The sequence below is a fragment of the Amphiprion ocellaris genome, unplaced genomic scaffold (genome assembly GCF_022539595.1).
Source record: "Amphiprion ocellaris isolate individual 3 ecotype Okinawa unplaced genomic scaffold, ASM2253959v1 Aocel_unscaffolded296, whole genome shotgun sequence".
In the NCBI taxonomy this organism is placed as follows: domain Eukaryota; kingdom Metazoa; phylum Chordata; class Actinopteri; family Pomacentridae; genus Amphiprion; species Amphiprion ocellaris.
Window position 1 is genome coordinate 1 of NW_026559473.1, and position 20,000 is coordinate 20,000.

Below are 20,000 nucleotides of genomic sequence, written 5' to 3' on the forward strand. Positions count from 1 at the left end.
GAAACATGATGTCATGATTAAACACTTGATAAATGCACAAGCAAGTCACATAAGAGCGACTAATATCCGTGATGAAAGCAAAAGGAAACATGATGTCATGATTAAACACTTGATAAATGCACAAGCAGGTCACATAAGAGCGACTAATATCCGTGATGAAAGCAAAAGGAAACATGATGTCATGATTAAACACTTGATAAATGCACAAGCAGGTCACATAAGAGCGACTAATATCCGTGATGAAAGCAAAAGGAAACATGATGTCATGATTAAACACTTGATAAATGCACAAGCAGGTCACATAAGAGCGACTAATATCCGTGATGAAAGCAAAAGGAAACATGATGTCATGATTAAACACTTGATAAATGCACAAGCAGGTCACATAAGAGCGACTAATATCCGTGATGAAAGCAAAAGGAAACATGATGTCATGATTAAACACTTGATAAATGCACAAGCAGGTCACATAAGAGCGACTAATATCCGTGATGAAAGCAAAAGGAAACATGATATCATGATTAAACACTTGATAAATGCACAAACAGGTCACATAAGAGCAACTAATAGCCGTGATGACAGCAGAAGGTAACATGACGAAAAACTTGTTAAATGCACTAGCAAAAAGACATTCAATGTTATTACACAGAAGTGGGCTCCTCCAACGGCCTACGACCCGATCAGCAACCGTGCCATGAGGACACCGCTGTCTCCTGCCGCCCTGTTTGAGAAGGAGGCCAGAGCTGAGGTCCTCAGGGAGAAACCCACAGCCAGTCCTGATGGATATCAGCATCGCTGTTCGCGAGAGGTGGACAAATCTGGGGGAGGATAACCGTAAGAAGTGAGTTTCCAAACCCTCACCTTTCCAACCAGTTGTTTCCATTTCTTGTTATTTGCAAGGCAGAGAGAGGGAAAGTCTGACCCTAAGTCCTGCCTCAAGGCAAGGCATGACGTCATCACATTGATGCCACGTTTGGACTTGTGGGTCAGAGGACCCAATTCAGAATCGGAAGAAGACACTGAGGCGATGGGGGTGAAGGAGAGAAAAAAAAATAATAATAAAAATAAATAAAAGCAATAAAAGCAATAAAAGCAAGTGAGCTTAGTTTTTAGTTAACAGTATTAACAATATAATAATAGTAATAATATGTAAGAATGCATGACATATGACTTATTGTTGCATTGACATATGACTTGTCATGACTTGCCATGACTTGTGCATATGACCTATCTAGGTTCTCTATACATCCAGGAGGGGCTGGCACCACTACATGGATGACCTTCCAGAAAAGGTCATCCGTGTAGCGGGTCAGAGTACTTGTGCTGAGACGAGTACTGTGCCTCAAACATTGCACATACAGTACATGACCTTGACCACACTGTCAGCCAGGGTTGTCGACGTCTGTTCCCCGGGCCACCTCGCAGTGGGCGCGGGCCGAGATCAGCTCCTTGACCCCGGAGAGCCGCTTCTTGGTCCGCAGGTTTAGGAGGAGGAAGCAGCAGCAGCAGCAGATCAAAGATTGAATTCTAAAAATGAAACAATAATAAATGTTTGACATTAATCCAAAATTTATTTTAAATTTTGTCATGGTTTGTGATGATTTTGTAGCATTTTCTGATGATTTTGAATGTTTTACTCAAGGAAAGCATGATGAGAACATGCATATATAGAGAATAGAATACACAGATTTTTTTTTTTTTTTTTTTTTCAACCAGGGGATGAAGCATTGCATTTTGTTTTGTTATAGGGTTAGCCCCAACATAACCACCCCCCACACATACACACAGGTGAGACCCAAACACACCATGGTGAATGAGGACCGCTGAGAGGACGAGGAGGAGGAGGAGGAGGCGGCGGCGGCCCGTGAGAAGAGGAGCAGAAGGAAGTCCGGTGGCGACCCGTAAGAAGAGGAGCAGAAGGAGGTGCGGTGAGAGGATGAGCAAGAGGAGTTACAAGAAAACAAAAACAACAACAACAACAACAACAAGCACAGCAAAAACAAATTGTCATCAGTTTATGAATTGAACACATCAATGTGTATCATCTGGAAAACGTGTGTGACTCAATCAGTCCAGCTGCAAAAACATAGCTGTGTAAGGTGAGCTGCATGCGTGAGCTATTTCATATATTTTTATTTATTTTAAAGCTATATTCATGCATTTTGTCTATTTTGGCACTGGCTTATGTTTAACTTATCCCCAACCCCACAACCCTCAAATGTATATAGATATGCATGTATATAGATATGCATGTACATAGATATGCATGTATATAGATATGCATGTACATAGAGATGCATGTATATAGATATGCATGTACATAGAGATACATGTATATAGATATGCATTTATATAGATATATATACAGGAGGGGTTCACTCCTGCATCAGAGAACTACCACTGTGACATGGACAAAGTCAAGAGTCAGAGAAGCTCACCCAAAAAAATTAATAAATAACATCCAGAAACAAACTGCTACCTAAATGTATTTATTTATGTATTTATTTATCTATATATGTATTTATTTATCTATGTATTTATGTATTTATTTATTTATCTCTATGTATTTATTTATCTCTGTATGTATCTATTTATCTATGTATGTATCTATTTATTTATGTATGTATTTATTTATCTATGTATGTATCTATTTATCTATGTACGTATCTATCTATGTACGTATCTATTTATCTATGTATGTATCTATTTATATATCTATTTATTTATTATTTATAACTGCTGCACCAGCAGCACCAACACACCACCAACACACCAGCTCGTAATAACTGCAGTCGAGTTGTGTGGGAATGCAGCCCAAAAGCGTGTGGGAAACTCCATCTAAGGCTAAATACAGGACGTCTCAGGTCAGAGGAGCCTACTTTGTCCTGCAACTCCACGATGAACTTATCTGTGAAGCCACACAGTGCAGTACAGCGGTAAACTCCATCTAAGCCTAAATACCGGCTGGCTGGCCTAACCCTGACAATGCATAAATCCTCTCAGAGAAACTCAAGCAAAAATCTATTATAAATAAGTTACCGACACACGACAGCCGCACTTTGCCTGGGAATGTGACCAGGCACATCAAAGCTCAGACTCACAGCGACAGCACAGGGTTCACCAGCTAACTAGCTCAGGGCTATGTGGTTCGCCCCAATGACGTGAGCCATGAACTGGATCCAGAAACAAGCTGCTACCTATATCTATCTATCTATCTATCTATCTATCTATCTATCTATCTATCTATCTATCTATCTATCTATCTATCTATCTATCTCTATCTCTATCTCTCTCTATCTCTCTCTATTTATTTTTTAGTTAAGTCTACAGTCAACAGCTAAAACCAACTGATTGAGCGTCACCTAGCAATCAAAATGTGCAAATATGACTTAGAAGTGTTTAAAATTTAAAAAATAAAAAATAATAAAAGATAAATCAATAAATAATAAATGAATAAATAATAATTAAATGATAATAAATAATAAATAAAAATGACACAAAAAAGGGGAAAAAAAGAAAAAAGTGAAAGCCAGTGAGTGACAGCAAATTATCACAGTCACTGACAAGAGTGACTGAAAATGACCAACAATAACTAAAAACCGGCAAACTGAAAACTATGACTTCTCCCTCCCTAAAACTCCCTCCCTCCCTCCCTGCCTGCCTGCACAGCTCTGTGTAGACACTGAGTCATTCAGAGGTTAGGTGTTGGCTTTCCCGCTTCAGCAACTCCTCCTTCATACAAACTGTGAAACTTCCCTTTCAGAGTGGTGTAGAGCTTCTTTTGGCTGGCACTCTCTACATCAAGCGTTCCCGTGTCTGTTTGTGCGTAAATAGACAATAACATGGTGTATGAAACCTCCAGCAGCAGCAGCACCAGCAGTAGCAGCACCAGCAGCAGCAGCAGCACCACCACCACCACCAGCAGCAGCACCACCACCAGCAGCACCACCAGCAACAGATCAAAAGTTGAATTCTAAAAATGAAACAATAATAAATGTTTGAAATCAATCCAAAAATTCTTTTGTCTTGGTTTGATGATGATGGTTTCGTATTTCGTAGCATTTTCTGACAATTTTGAATCTTTTACTCAAGGGATAACGTAAGGAGAACGTGCATATATAGAGAACAGAATACACAGAGAGACATTTTTTTTTTAATTTATTCATTTTATTTATTGTAAATATTTATTTTATTTTTATCTATTTTTATTTATTTTATTTATTTATTATAATTATCTAGGAAAGGAAATTCAAGGAAAGCGTGATGAGAACACGCATATACAGAGAACAGAATACAGATTTTTTTAATGTATTCATTTTATTTATTGTAAATACTTATTTTTTTTATTTTATTTATTTATTGTAATTATCTAGGAAAGGAAAGTCAAGGAAAGCGTGATGAGAACATGCATATATAGAGAACAGAATACAGAGATTTTTTTATTCATTTTATTTATAGTAAATATTTGTTTTTTTTTACTTATTTTATTATAATTATCTAGGAAAGGAAATTCAAGGAAAGCGTGATGAGAACACGCATATACAGAGAACAGAATACACAGATTTTTTTAATGTATTCATTTTATTTATTGTAAATACTTATTTTTTTTATTTTATTTATTTATTGTAACAGAGATTTTTTTAATTCATTTTATTTATAGTAAATATTTATTTGTTTTTTTTTTACTTATTTATTTATTGTAATTATCTAGGAAAGGAAATTCAAGGAAAGCGTGATGAAAACATGCATATATAGAGAACAGAATACACAGATTTTTTTTTAATTTATTCATTTTATTTATAGTAAATATTTATTTTTATTTATTTTATTTATTGTAATTATCTAGGAAAGGAAATTCAAGGAAAGCGTGATGAGAACAGAATACACATTTTTTTTAATTTATTCATTGTATTTATAGTAAATATTTATTTATTTTTATTTATTTTTATTTATTTTATTTATTTATTGTAATTATCTAAGAAAGGAAATTCATTTTATTTATTGTAAATATTTATTTTAATTAATTTATTGATTTATTTACTCTGTTTTGTTTTTTTTTTTTTTCCCAACCAGGGGATGAAGCCTTGTATTTTGCAATATTTTAACTGGAATGTTATAGCGTTAGCCCCAACCTACCCCCCCACCCCCCATCCAAAACACAGACACACAGGTGACATTCTCACACACACCATGGTGGGCGAGAACCGGTGAGACGAGGAGGAGGAGGAGGCCCGTGAGAAGAGGAGCTGAAGGAGGTCCGGCGAGAGGAAGAGCAAGAGGAGTTACTAGAAAACAACGACGACGACAACGACGATGACAACAACAATAATGAGCACAGCAAAAAACTATTTGTCATCAGTTTGTGAATTGAACACATCAAAGTGTATAACAGCTTGCAAAAACGTGTGTTCAATGTGGTCATCAGTCCAGCTGCAAAAATGTACGTAGCCGTGTACAAGCTGAGCTGCATGCGTGAGCTAACCCTATCCGTGCATTATGTCTATTTTGGCATGCAGCATTATTAACAATATAATCCACTTCTGTGGGGGTAAAACTATAATATTTCCCTTCCATTTTATCAGTAAGTGGTGCTCAATAAATACAGAGGGTATTATTTCCTTAAAGTTAGTCACCGAATTGTCAGACATCTACTCTAATGATATTTATCTATCTATCTTTAACCATTAAATCAGTTTTAGGAACGTTAGATTTTTTTAAATTGCAATTCTACAAGTTAAATGTGTTTAATTTTACAAGAAGATCAGACATTAAAACATTTCACTGAAGAAGCACTAAATGTGTTAAAGATGTCAGAGAAAAGATCCAGTGTGCAGAAATGTAGAAAACATGTAATGTACAATTAATATAGAGCAACAATACTTGCATATATGCAGTGTTCAAACTGGCATAAATTAGAAAAAATAAATAAATTATATGCATCTATCTGTAAACATTTAATCCATTTTAGGGTTAGGGTTCCTTTCAGATTCAGACTTTATTTCAATTCTCAAAGTTAATATTTTTTGAGCAATTTTCACAGTTTTCACTTGTTTTAGTTGAACTTTTGTCAAATTTTGAGTAATGTTGGTGAAACTGTGTTCATTTTAGTTGTTACCTCAGCTTGAATTAGGTTTTGTATCAACTTATCGCATACATCTTGAATCTTTTTGGACAAATTTGGAGTAATTTCATATAATTTCGAGTCAATCTGGAAACGTTTTATCTCATTAGGAGAAGTTTTTGACCCATTTTTACCAATTTTCTTCTGGTTTTGAACAACTTTGTACTTTGGAGTCATTTTTTAATGTTGTTATGAGCAGGTTTTTGAGGCATTTTGTACAATATTCAAACTTGTTTTGGACAAATTTAGAGTTGTGTAATGAGTTGTGTTCCAAGTGCTTTCTTGTTTCAAACAAGGTTTTGAGTCATTTGGCTCAATGTTTGTACTTGATTTGATTTGGATGACTTGAAGTGATTTCAGATACATTTTTTTTTTTAATCTTTTTGGGCAAATGTTTGGGTAATTTTATACAATTTAGTCAATTAGAAAAAGTTCTTGAATAATTTTGCACAAAGATTACACTTTTTTTGAGCAAATTGTCATTAGGATTCAATTTTGAACAGTTTTCAGTTATTTTACTTGAATTTTTGCCAAATTTTGAGTAAAATTGGTGAAATTGTGTTAATTGTTGTTGAGTCCAATCAAGCAAATTTTATTGTTACCTCAACTTGAATTCACTTTTTAATCCACTTCTGCACAAATTCTGGACAAATTTTGGGTAATTTCAGAAAATTTTTTGAGTAATTTTGCACTAAGTTTCATCTTTTTTGTCATTTTCATACCGTTTACAGTTCAAAGAAATGTTAAATGTTTGTTAAGAACATATATGCGTGTGTGTGTGTGTGTGTACATATATATATATATACACACACACACACACACACACACACACACACACACACACACATATACATAAATATATAAAATCACTTTAGATATTTTTTGAAGATTTTTACTCATTTTTAAAATATATTTACAAGAATTTCCTTGCCAAATTTAGGATTTTTTTTTTTAAATAAAAATTTTAAAGGAAACTTTTAAGGAATTATTGGAATTTTCTTCCAGAAGGTTTTGCAAATTTTCAGAAATTTGGGGAATTTTTTTTTGTTGATTTTTAAAATTTATTTATTTATTTTCAGACAAGGTAACAGTATTTTTTGGTGCCCGTAAATGAGGACAACAGGAGGGTTAAGTTAGCTCAACTTGAATTCAGTTTTCTGTCAGATTCCAGTGTAAATTCCACGTGATGTGAAGTTGATGCTACATTATGATGTTGACCCAGTTTGGTTGACAGAAATAAGCGATAAATTTCCTCTCAGAGTGCATAAATAGAGTGAAGTGTTGGTCTGTGGAAACTCTGATCTGTTAAATGTAGCGGCTTCCCATCCTTATTTTCCGCCTCGCTACATAAACGGAGCAGCATCACGTGACTCTGAGTGTTACTAACAGTTCACACCTCTTACCTGTAATCTGCAAGTTACCACGGTGTTGCAGTTGTCTGTTCAGGGTGAAGTTCCAGGAGGGATTTAGAAGTTCAGTCTGTTCAGAGCTGGATTTCCTCACATCAGTGGGCTGGGAGGGTGAGGAGAGGTGGAGGTTTTCAAATGTCAGGTCCAGAGAGATCGACAGACTCTCTCCAACCCCCTCCAGTCTGGCAAAAAATGGAGTCGTTCTTTTCTCTCTGCAGACAAAGTTTTAATGCTGGAGAAGAGAGGAAAGTCTGAGTTAGCGCTCCGAATGTTAAAATATGCTCTGAAAAGTCCATAAAAGTCTGAGTTTATGTTAAAATACGCTCTGAAAAGTCAATAAAAATCTGAGTTTGTTAAAATATGCTCTGAAAAGTCACCAAAAGTCTGACTTTATGTTAAAATACGAACAGAAAAGTCATCAAAAGTCTGAGTTTATGTTAAAATATGCTCTGAAAAGTCACCAAAAGTCTCTCTGTTTGTGGATTTAACACTGAATCTAACATTAGATTTGAAGCCGGCTTAAATCAGACACCAATACTTCAAATTAAATTTGTGGGGGTTCTTTGTTTCCCAAGTTATTTACATCTAATAGAATTTATACAATGAAATGTGTTTTACAAAAACCTATGGCGCAACACATTAGTAGAAATATGAGAAACAGCACCAGAAATAGTACTAAAAACAGAAACATACGGCTGTGGCACCTAGTGGGCAAATAAAACAGTTAGGTAAAGTTGGCAAGATATTCACAGATTTGGACTACCGGCATCTATAACTCATGAGATATACGTTGCAATAACATATTGCCTCTTTCCCATCGTTGTAAGCTACACAATGTGCTACAAGGCCAGTTTTATCAAAAGTCGCTGTCTTTCCAGCTGCAGAAATAACACGGATGTCTATGCGCAGCTGGCTGTGCAACGAGTGAACAGGGACTGTCTGCAAATAGCAAAACTGCTGCACCAGTGAAGGGAGACACTACACAAATATTCAAATACTTGATTTTTATACACTGCAGTGTATAAAAATGTATTGATGCCGGAAGTCCAACTCTGTGAATATCTTGCCAACTTTGCCTAACTAAATAAAACCCACACTTACCACACTGCCTTGTATAAGCCTCTGTTCGAAACACATACTGCAGTAACACAAAAGCAGTTACAAACATCTCATCATTAACCAACACAAAAATACAATGCATATAATAATACATTCATATTTCATGGAACTAAGAACGTAAGATGATACACTGGAAGTATCATACCTCGCACACGAACCATTGGCACCAGCAGCACACGTGCAGCGTTTTTTTTTTTCTTTTTTTTTGTCTGCATTTGTTCTCATTGTTTAACTCCACAAAAGAGGTGTCAACATTGTATGAGATTGATGCATATTTTAGTCTTGCAGGCCAAATATTTTAATATTTAATAACGTGCAGCGTTTTCATTCTCTAACCGTCGGCACTCCTCAGCACAGTACACAGACATAAAGTGGATTTTTAATGCAAATAAACAATTTACCACCCTGTCACTATATTTCATAATTCAGTCTTTCACAGCACGGTATTATTTACATTTCCTATTGTCCCACAATAACCAGTAACCCTTTGTTCTGTTAACACAACTTCCAGTATCTTGCCCTTTGACCTCAAAACTACCACCAATACAACAATAACAATATGCCCCCTGCTGTCCAAAACAACAATCAGCAGAAGAGTCACACAGGGATTTCAGTGGTTTTCAGTATATTTACTTGCCTCTGTTTACCACCTGGTTACACCTGTATAGATTTTTTTTTTTTAGTCATTTCAAAGAATTTCAAGTCAGTTTTTATCTTGTTTTGAGGTATTTTGCACAATATTGTAACTTCTTTTGGACAAATTTCGAGCATTTGAGTCATTTCAGAGTCAGTTTTTATTGTTTTTGAGCAGGTTTTGAGGCACTTTGCATGATGTTTTAACTTGGGTTAAGGGTTTGGTCTGGTTAACAAGCCCGTTTGGGAGTTAATGGAGTATGCGTATTTGATGTAGAGGTTGCTTAGGAGACACAGGACTGGGAAAGAGCATTTGTAGTGCCGAGCCAAGCTCAGGCACTGCCCCCGTACGAGACCTGTCCCCAGACCGTGATTGGATAGAATGACAAACAGCCCGAAAGCTTGGTGCGCACCGAGTGAGTACCTGCCATCCTATATGAGCCCACCGTGATTGGATAGAATGACAAACAGCCCGAAAGCTTGGTGCGCACCGAGTGAGTACCTGCCATCCTATATGAGCCCAGACTCCAAAAGCAGCCCTACACTAGTCCAAATTGGTGGTTCAGGTTTTGAAGGTTAGGGTTAGAGGTCAAGGAGTTAGGGTTAGAGGTCAGGGGTTAGGGGAGGGGGTTAAGGTTACAGGGTTCGGTCTGGTTTATAAAGTCCGTTTGGGAGTTGTGGGAGTATGCGTATTTGATGTAGAGGTTGCTTAGGAGACACAGGACTGGGAAAGAGCATTTGTAGTGCCGAGCCAAGCTCAGGCACTGCCCCCGGTACTAGACCTGTCCCCAGACCGTGATTGGATAGAATGACAAACAGCCCGAAAGCTTGGTGCGCACCGAGTGAGTACCTGCCATCCTATATGAGCCCAGACTCCAAAAGCAGCCCTACACTAGTCCAAATTGGTGGTTCAGGTTTTGAAGGTTCTAGGGTTAGGGTTAGAGGTCAGGGAGTTAGGGTTAGAGGTCAAGAGGTGAGGGGAGGGGGTTGAGGTTAGGGTCAGGGGATGGGGTCAGAGGTCAGGGCTAGGTGTAGGGTCAGAAGTCAGGCTAAGTCTAGTCAAGTGGCTAATGGTCCCAGTCTTGGTGGATCTAAAAGCCTGTAGTTAGGTCCTGTGTTACCTATTAAAGAGACCGCCTATATTGATTCAGTGTTTCAGGGTCTCTGGGTTGTAAGGTAATCTAGGCCTAAATGTTTTATTAATTTTAGGACACGTCATCAGTAGTGGACCTTGGGATCAACGAGTGTTTCGGCCATTATCACTAGACACTCTCCCCCAAGGGAGGCCCCGCCGAGACTGATCAGGTCTCAGAGTGCGTCCTGTCGTCAATTGCAAGTCTTTTATTTATTTATTTATTTATTTATTTATTTATTTATTTATTTATTATTTTTTTAAAAGAAAATAAGTAGATTTTGTTTATTTTATTCGTTCTTGGGTCTAAGGTCTGTTTTGCGATGATCAGTCTTGTAGTCAGGTGAGTCAGGTAGGTACATTTGTGGTTTGTTACAGTTGACTACGAAGGATTGTTTTAAGGTAAGTAAATCTATTTATTCTATATTCTACCCAAGTATCGTTGTTTTACAGGTAAGTGTTTTGAGCTGTTCTAAGTCAGTTGTTATTACAGGTTTCGGGGTTTTTTTTAGAGGTCAGTCATAAGGGCCGAATATGTAAAAGTCTTTTTGTCTTAGAATTTAAGGTAGAGGGAGTGAGAGAAAAGAGGTCGGATAACGGTCCTAGGTCCCGGTGCATCCACGGCCTGGTCCCCTACATCAGGCCAGGGGATGAGAATGTTAGGGGGTCAGGTCAATTTGAAGGAGTCCAATTGGTTTTTTTTGGCAGATTCAATTCAGCGTGTGTGGTGCAGAATGGGCTGTTGGGTGGGTGAGGCTAAGCCTTCTAGAAGACTGGGCAACGATTGAGGTGCTGATGCCCTGGACCACCACATCCTGCATGCTGTTCCTAGAGTCGGAACCCAGGAGGGCCGCATACTTACCGCCTACATAGGTTAACAGGTTGCTTGTTATCACCGTTAGGTTACTACAACCTGCCCGGATAGGCTTGAAGAGTTGGATGTCTCGGTCCCTTGAGGTGGGTGAGGCCTATGTTAAGTACCCCCAACCTAACCTGTGATGTACAGCTCTGTGTAGACTGAGTCGTTCAGGAGTTAGGTGTTGGCTTTCCCGCTTCAGCAACTCCTCCTTCATAGAAACTGTGGAACTTCCCTTTCAGACTGGTGTCGAGCTTCTTTTGGCTGGCACACTGCATCAAGAGTTCCCGTGTCTGTCTGTGCATAGAAAGACAATAACATGGGATAAGCATTCTGGCTGTGGTGGATGTTTTTATCACACAGTGACTGACAACATTGACTGAACCAAACATCTCCATTAACCGACTTAAAATGTTGCCACACAATATTAAACTACAGCACAAAGCCTCCAGAAGCTAAACCCTAACCCGCGAACACACACCGATTAAATGTGTACTAGTGTTTTCAGCCATTTTATTTCATTTGAAAAAGGAAAACGTAAAACACCTGACAGAAATGTATGTCTGTCCTAACCCAACGTCTACTGACTGGTTTAAGGAAATGTTTTTCTCTACATCTGCAGACTGCTGTAAGAATCAACAGTTGAATTTGTAAAACTCGCATGTAGAATGACGTATTTCGGTGCATTTGCTTGCACGATCACAGAGACAAGTTTCTAGAGGCTGAACACGAGGACTTTATGGCATGCTTTTGTTTTTATAGCACATCCTGCTTTTGTTTTTACAAGATAACATGCTTTTATTTTTATAACATATCCTGCTTTTGTTTTTACAAGATAACATGCTTTTATTTTTATAACATATCCTGCTTTTGTTTTTACAAAATAACCTTGGATGTTATTTTGAAGTCCCAGTGGATTCTACAGCAGGCATGCAGGCAAGCAGACAGACTGAAAACAAAAAGAGAGATCAGCACCTTCACACTTCATTATCTGACGTCTGCATAACGAAATCAGATCCAGAGTCAGTCAGTGGATGAAACCTCCAGAAACAGATCCAAAGTTGAATTCTAAAAATAAAACTATAATAAATGTTTGAAATTAATCCAAAAATATTTTTTAAATTTTATATTGTTTTGTGATGGTTTTGTAGCATTTTCGGATGATTTTGAATCTTTTACTCAAGGAAAGCATGATGAGAACATGCATATATAGAGAACAGAATACACAGATTTTTAAAAAATGTATTTATATTTATTTTAATTTATTTAATGTATTTATTTTAATTATTTATTTACTCATTGTTTTTTTTTTTTTTTTTTTTTTCCCCAACCAGGGGATGAAGCCTTGTATTTTGCAGTATTTTAATTGGAATGTTATAGGGTTAGCCCCAACCCACCCCCCACACACCATGGTGGGTGAGGACCGGTGAGAGGAGGAGGAGGCCCGTGAGAAGAGGAGCTGAAGGAGGTCCGGCGAGAGGAAGAGCAAGAGGAGTTACTAGAAAACGACGACGACGACAACGACGATGACAACAACAATAATGAGCACAGCAAAAAACAATTTGTCATCAGTTTGTGAATTGAACACATCAAAGTGTATAACAGCTTGCAAAAACGTGTGTTCAATGTGGTCATCAGTCCAGCTGCAAAAACGTACATAGCCGTGTACAAGCTGAGCTGCATGCGTGAGCTAACCCTATCCGTGCATTATGTCTATTTTGGCACTGGGTTAGGGGTTAACTAAGCTAACCCTAGCCCCAACCGAACAACCCTCACCTGCACCCGGTCCATTTGTCTCCCAGGCAGGGAAACCCACAGGTGCCTCTCCTCGGCCATCGCAGCAACATGGAACTCGATGGTTTCTCTGAAACCACAGAACACAAACAAAACACGGAAATTTTGATTGAAAGATGCAGCGAAATGACCACAAAAAACACAATCATTGCCATGAAAAGATGCAAAATCACCCACCGTAACCGCAAAACATCTTGGGGAAGATCATGTGACCGCTAATGCTATCAGCATAGGCCTCTCCTCTGATCTCTAATCCTGCTTTCCCATGACGTCCGTTAGCATTGTCGGCTGGCTGGCTGGCGCGACACCTTTGTTTTCTTCTCACCCACTTGACTGGTAAACAGATTCCCAAACAGACAGCAACGAATCGCACAACTGCTGCAGCCTCGGTCGAGTCGAGCTGACTACTCTTAAGTGTTAGGGATACTGCGAGTGTCGCCTGGCTGTTTAGCAAGCGCATTTTCTGGCGAGCCAAATGCTAACGCTATTTGCGTTTCCCATTATACACGGTCAGCTAGCATCGCGGCTAGCTACCTAGCTAGCGCGAAGCGTTTTTCGGTTCCTGTTGTTGTTGTTCCCCCTACTGACAAACATTTTCCTTTACTCACCAACGAAGCCCAGCCTCGGTCGTGGACAGAAAGATCGCGGTTAGCTCCTCTTAAACGGTCGTCAGTCGCTCTTTCTGAACAGTCTGTGTGGTACAGCGAAGGCCTCCGGAGCAGCGGCAGCAAAATGGCGGAAGGCAACAAAATGGCGGCAGACACTGCAAGGAATCACGGGAAAATCATCAGAACGCTAATGCTATTAGCACAGGTCTCTGTGATGTTCACACTACAGAGCAAGGTCATATTAGAATGACAAAAATTGACGGATAAAGCAGAAAATGTGAAGAAAAATTGCATAAATGCACAAGCAGGTCATATTGGAATGACTATAATTGATGCTTAAAGCAGAAAGTGTGATGAAAAATGTGATAAATGCACAGGCAAATCATATTAGAATGACCATAACTGATGATTAAGGCAGAAATTGTGATGAAAACTGTGATACATGCACAAGCAGATCATATTGGAATGACTAATGCCTGGCTGGCACTTTGTAGTTCCTAGAGCACCTTTTTTTTTTTCTTTTTTTTTTTGCGTTTTTCATATGTAAAATAAGGTTAACGTTGGCATAGCATGTGGATCAAAGGCCTGTAGGTGTAAAGCAAGATGGTCTCTACAATGAGGATGTGAGTCGTCTCCTCCTCCTCGTGGTCAGACTCGGGGACGATCTCTGTGTCCAAGGTGTTATTAACACCATGAGACTTGTCAAACTTCACCAGGTTCTGCAGCCACGCGTACATCGTACTCATCATGGCGTCCATGTCCAGAGCCGTGATGACATCATACTGCTTAAAGCCATCTTCACCGACTTCAATCTAGGTTATAACAAGATAACCTCTTGAAGAGGTCATGATTAAAGCAGAAAATATGATGAAAAATATGGTACATGCGCAGGCAAATCATATCAGATTGACTAAAATTCACGCTTAAAGCTGAAAGTGTGATTAACAATTTGATAAATGCACAGGCAAATCATATCAGAATGACCATAAGTGACGATGAAGGCAGAAACCGTGATGAAAACTTTGAAACTGTGATACACACACAAGCAGATCATATTGGAATGACAAAAATTGAACGTGCCGTGTATGGAGGACTAAAAGTGCCAAAATTAAATAAATAAATACATCATTAAATAAATTAATTAAATATGTCATTAATTAATTAAAAATTGGAATTAAATAGTTTGCTCATTAATTAATTAAAATTTGAATTAAACATACATAAATGTGTTATTAAATATGTCATTAATTTATTAAAATAACAATTATTTTAAGTAAAAAACATATTTCATTATTTCACGATTTAATTAATTATTTCATGGTCCTTGTGTTGCAGTGGATCATGAATTAATTTATCTGTCAACCTCGCCCGTCAAAGTCCGTGGGCGGGACTAACGTGAATCTAGTCTAATCCACTGCTTTTGTCTGCCTTGTAAACCGGAAGTAGAAGTCTTTCTAAACATGGAGGCTGTGTAGAGGGAGGTCGCTGTGAACTTTCTAGAGAGTTGGTGAGAGACCTTGCAGAGTATGTGGAAGCAGGACCTGCTGACCGCGAGCATGTAGCGTGTAAAGCAGAGGAACTTTATTGACGTTAGTTGAAGTTATTTCCGCACTTTCCCGACCAAAGATGTTGACCGTATAAGTGACTGCAAATTTAGGAGGAAGTACTCCGCCGGCTTTTCTGGTACCAGGGTGCAACAGGAGCACACACAGGGACCAGAGGCGTTTGGATCATACCGAGGGAAGACTTCTGGAACATCACGTTCTTTGTGGATTACCAGCCTGTCAAATTGCAGCGATGCTCGGAGTGTCGAGCGCTTTTCCTTTAGGACCTACTCGGCGCGGCACGGCTCCGCTCGTCTTTGTTTAGCCGCGATTCCACAAGCATCTACTCGGCACGGTACGGCTCGTCTCATCTTTGTTTGCGAGCGTTTCCATACGGACTAATTTTCAGCACCTTCTCGGCTGAGGTTCCCAGCGAGCTGAGATGAGCCGATAATGTGGCGTTTACATAGTGCAGGCCACTGATTGGACAGGGAGGAGTGACGACACAGAGCAACTTCAGCACGAAAACAAAATCCTGCATTAAAAAATGACTGTAAACAGCGACGGTGTGCATTGCTCTTCACGAAACTCTCTGTTCTTCATAATTTTAATGTGACAGCCAGACCTGTACCGTGGGTGAATGAAGAGGTCGAGACTTTGTCTTTGGTGGCGGACCAAAGAATACAGAGAGAGCTGGACGGAGAAAGTTTATCAGGAGGTCTCTGAGCGGATGGCCGCTCACATATACAGTAGACTGTATATAAAGAGGACAGAAGCAGTGTAGGGAGAAGCTGAAAAAGCTCAAAATGACTATCGGTCCACCCAGGACCACAACGGCCGGCGTGGGTCAACCAGGAGGTGTTGGAAGAGGTTTAATGGAAGCTATTTACTCTGGCACCGCACCGGCGAGCAACAGGAGGGAGACTCAGCCGCTGCATTGTTGGAGACGTTCGAGGACGGTGAGTGTTTTGTGACTTCAAGAAACTTATACATCATTTATTCCATTGGTGGCAAGCTTCTTTTAAGCAAACAAGTATTTTTAGAAAGTAACGTCGTTGTCTCCTGTAGCAGACAATAAGATAGCTAGTTAGCCATCGGCGCTAACTCCGTGCTCTGCTTGTATTTCGTGCTGCTGTTTCTAACGTTTAGCTCTCAGAAGCTAATACTTCAGTCAGCATGCCGTGTTTTTCTTGTACTTAGAGTGAGTGTTTATTTCTGTTCAAGAATCCCTTTCCACATGCGAAGCCTACTCCACCTCCGTCGCGGAGCCCCCGGCTGCCCTGTCTCCTCTCCAGCACCAGCTCGGACACCGACACCAGCACGTCACAGCAACGTCTTATCACCGGTAAGACACGGTAAACAGAGAGCATGGTTGATTTTCGTATTATTATTACTACAGGTGTAAATGCCTGCAAGCATGATCAGAACAACGAGACCAATGACCAAGAATTGAGGCAGGTGTAAATGCAAACTGTGCAGCAGCCAGCTCAGGAACGCCTGATGAAAGCTACATGTAGCTACAGTGACACATAAACAGAACACATGCAGCTGCATTTATTTTCCATTGACTTAACAAGTAAGTCACTCTAATTAATTTACGTTCTGGTGCGGTGTAGTATTGCAACCATTCTTCTTATAGTCACTAGGTAGCTGTGAAACTGAATGAAAATATACATAAAAATGAGAAAACACAGCTCTTCTTAGCAACTCCAAAATGTGCACAGGATGAAATGAAGTTCACACCACGTCGTTTTTGTTTGTGGTGGAGCAGTTACTGCTTGTGCTTTGGTTAAAGCGAAGAGTGCCAGAAGTTTATTAAAGTATCAAAGACATGATCATGATTGAAAATGGATGGACGGGTGGCTAAACACATCACATCATAGCTGTGGAGTCCTTCCAGCTCCTGGGGACTACAATCTCTCAGGACCTCCTGAAAAAGGCTCAGCAGAGGATGTATTTCCTACGACAGCTGAGGAGACATGGCCTGCCACATGAGCTGTTGATCCAGTTCTACACTGCAGTCATACAATCTGTCCTGTGCACCTCTGGATCAACCACACAGCAGGACAGAAACAGACTACAGCCCATAGTACGGACTGCAGAAAACATCATCAGAGACCCCACTCACCCTGGACATTTGGACTACAGTGCCCTGTACACAAAAATCGCCACTACTGTGTTTATAGCAATTACCATTTTGCTAATGTGTTCATACATTCCAGTCTAGCTGTACATTTCTGTTTATATTGTGTTCTATTTTACTACTATTTCTTTTTCCTCCCTGTTCCTCTTTCTATTGTTTATTTTTTATTATTCTCTTCCATATTCCTAGGATGACACCAACAGCCGAAACCAAATTTGTGTATATTGTGTACTTACTTGGCCATTAAAGCTGACTCTGATCACTTTTCTGTCTTTGGTCTAGGCAAGAGGAAAGGGGGCCACAGAAAATTGGACCTTCCTAGCGTACTTGTGGAGATGCAGGCTGAGGAGGAGTGGAGTCATGCCCAGCATGATGAGAACATCTGGTTGCTCCTCAGCGAGGCAAGAGAGAATGAAGCTGGCCCAGAATACTGCCTTCAACCAGTCATTCCTGGGTGTGCTGGGGCAGCTGGGGTAGCTGGGTAGGCAGTGGGCAGCCGGCGAGTGTGAGCGAGTCCACCTCCCATAGACTTGAGATTTACAAGTGCTGGTCATATAATTAGAATATCACGAAAAAGCTTGTCTTTTGGACAACTGTCAGGTCAGTAGTCTTCCCCATGATTGTGTAGCCTACAGAACTAGGCTGAGAGACCATTTAAAGGCCTTTGCAGGTGTTTTGAGTTAATTAGCTGATTAGAGGTGTCTTCAATATTGAACCTTTCTACAATATTCTAATTTTCAGAGATACCAAATTTGAGATTTTTGTTAGTATTCAGGTATAATCATCAAAGAGAGAAATAAACATTTGAAATATATCAGTCTCTGTGTAATGAATGAGTATAATATACAAGTTTCACTTTTTGAATGGAATTACTGAAATAATGAACAACTTTTTTCATGATATTCTAATTATATGACCAGCACCTGTAGTTGTATATAGTTTTACTTTTAGCCCTCCACTGTAGGAGAGGCCCACCACAGTTTGTACTTTGCACATTGTAAATAGTTTTGATTTTGCTGCTGACTAATAAACTATTTTGTGACTTATGTGATTGCATCATAACTTTTCATTTTGTCTGTTAAGACACTGGTAGGAAAAGAGTCAACAGTCTGAACCAAACAATTCTATATTCCCTAATAATGTATTTGTGTTTAATGGGATTTAACATGTTTTAACACAAACTCCTTTATGGTTCATAATTCTGGTGACTGAATTACACCAAAGCAATACTGATTTATCAAACTGGAATTTTCTTAAAACAGCTGTTTTAATGTTTTGGCGTTTAATTTTTTATTTAATCTTGCTAACCTTCACAAACAAACAATAGCATAGACACATCTACAAAAGTTTATTGTCAGAATTGCATTAAAGAAAACAATAGCGGTCCGGGGACAGAAAAACAGAAGTATAACAAGAAGAATAACTTTGCATGACACGTAGTGCATCAGTGCATCCTGTACATCTCTGTCCTCCTCCTCTACACCTTGTGCCACTGCAGGCTCATGTGCTGCTGCTTCAGGTAAATCCCATGAAGTCTCATCAGAGAGCATCTGAAACACATACACAGCATACATATTTTAATACCTAATAGCGACAAACTGCAGCCATTACAGGGTCGTTCACAGGACTGATACACGATAGCTAGCGAACTAGCATTAGCTTACCCTATATGTCGTCTCGTTCATATCCTCTTGTCTTCAGCTTGATACTGCTGTATCGCCTCCCAAACTCTCCTGTGTGTCTCCTCAGTGTTTCGACTCGCCGCTCTCAGCTTTCTCCGACTCTTCTGTTACTCTGAATCTGACAGAAAGCCACAGACCGAGCAGCAGGTGTACTATCGCCTCCATGTACATTGTTGCATTGCGTTTGTGTCGCACAGAAATGACGGTAAGGGACTTTCGGGCCACCGTGCTATGACGACTCAACCCACGATGAGGTGGTACTCAATGTAATGGAAAAACAACTAAACCGAGACGAGCCGTGGCGCGCCGAGTAGATGCTAAAGGAAATGCTAAAGGAAAATTTGTCTTGCACCGCATGTATCAACATTTGGGAAAGAGGACCGAGTCTTTAGCGGTTGCTAATAAAGTTTTGTTTTATTGAGTATCCAAACCAACGTAGAGGTGAATAGCGCCACCCAGTGTATCGGAATGTGTTCACAAGCTCTGCGTCAATCCATTATCTGGAATCGATTTGCCTTGACTTGATGTGCAGGGTAACCAATCAGGTGTTAGGATCCGCCCACCGACTTTGACGGGCGAGGTTGACAGATAAAATAAATTCATGATCCACTGCAACGCAAGGACCATGAAATAATTAATTAAATAGTGAAATAATGAAATATGTTTTTTACTTAAAATAATTGTTATTTTAATAAATTAATGACATATTTAATAACACATTTATGTATTTAATTCCAATTTTAATTAATTAATGACATATTTAATCCAATTTTAATTAATTAATGACATATTTAATTATTTAATGATATATTTATTTAATAACACATTTAAGTATTTAATTCCAATTTTAATTAATTAATGAATATTTAATTCCAATTTTAATTAATTAATGAAATATTTAATTCCAATTTTAATTAATTAATGACATATTTAATTAATTATTTAATGATGTATTTATT

The 20,000-nt window shown here is 38.9% G+C and overlaps 1 long non-coding RNA gene across 2 annotated transcripts; it reads right to left on the minus strand.

Moving 5' to 3' along the window:
* Window positions 1-31: 31 nt before the first annotated feature.
* LOC118471803 (uncharacterized) lies at window positions 32-9,626 on the minus strand. Of its 2 annotated transcripts, XR_008601037.1 has the most exons (7): window positions 8,795-9,626; window positions 8,632-8,668; window positions 7,525-7,762; window positions 5,190-5,285; window positions 1,806-3,973; window positions 923-1,527; window positions 32-818 (listed from the first exon to the last, which is right to left on the minus strand). It is a non-coding gene; the product is annotated as an uncharacterized LOC118471803 (long non-coding RNA). The 2 variants fall into 2 exon arrangements; XR_008601036.1 differs by having other exon boundaries at window positions 8,632-9,626.
* Between the last annotated feature and the right edge of the window lie 10,374 nt (window positions 9,627-20,000).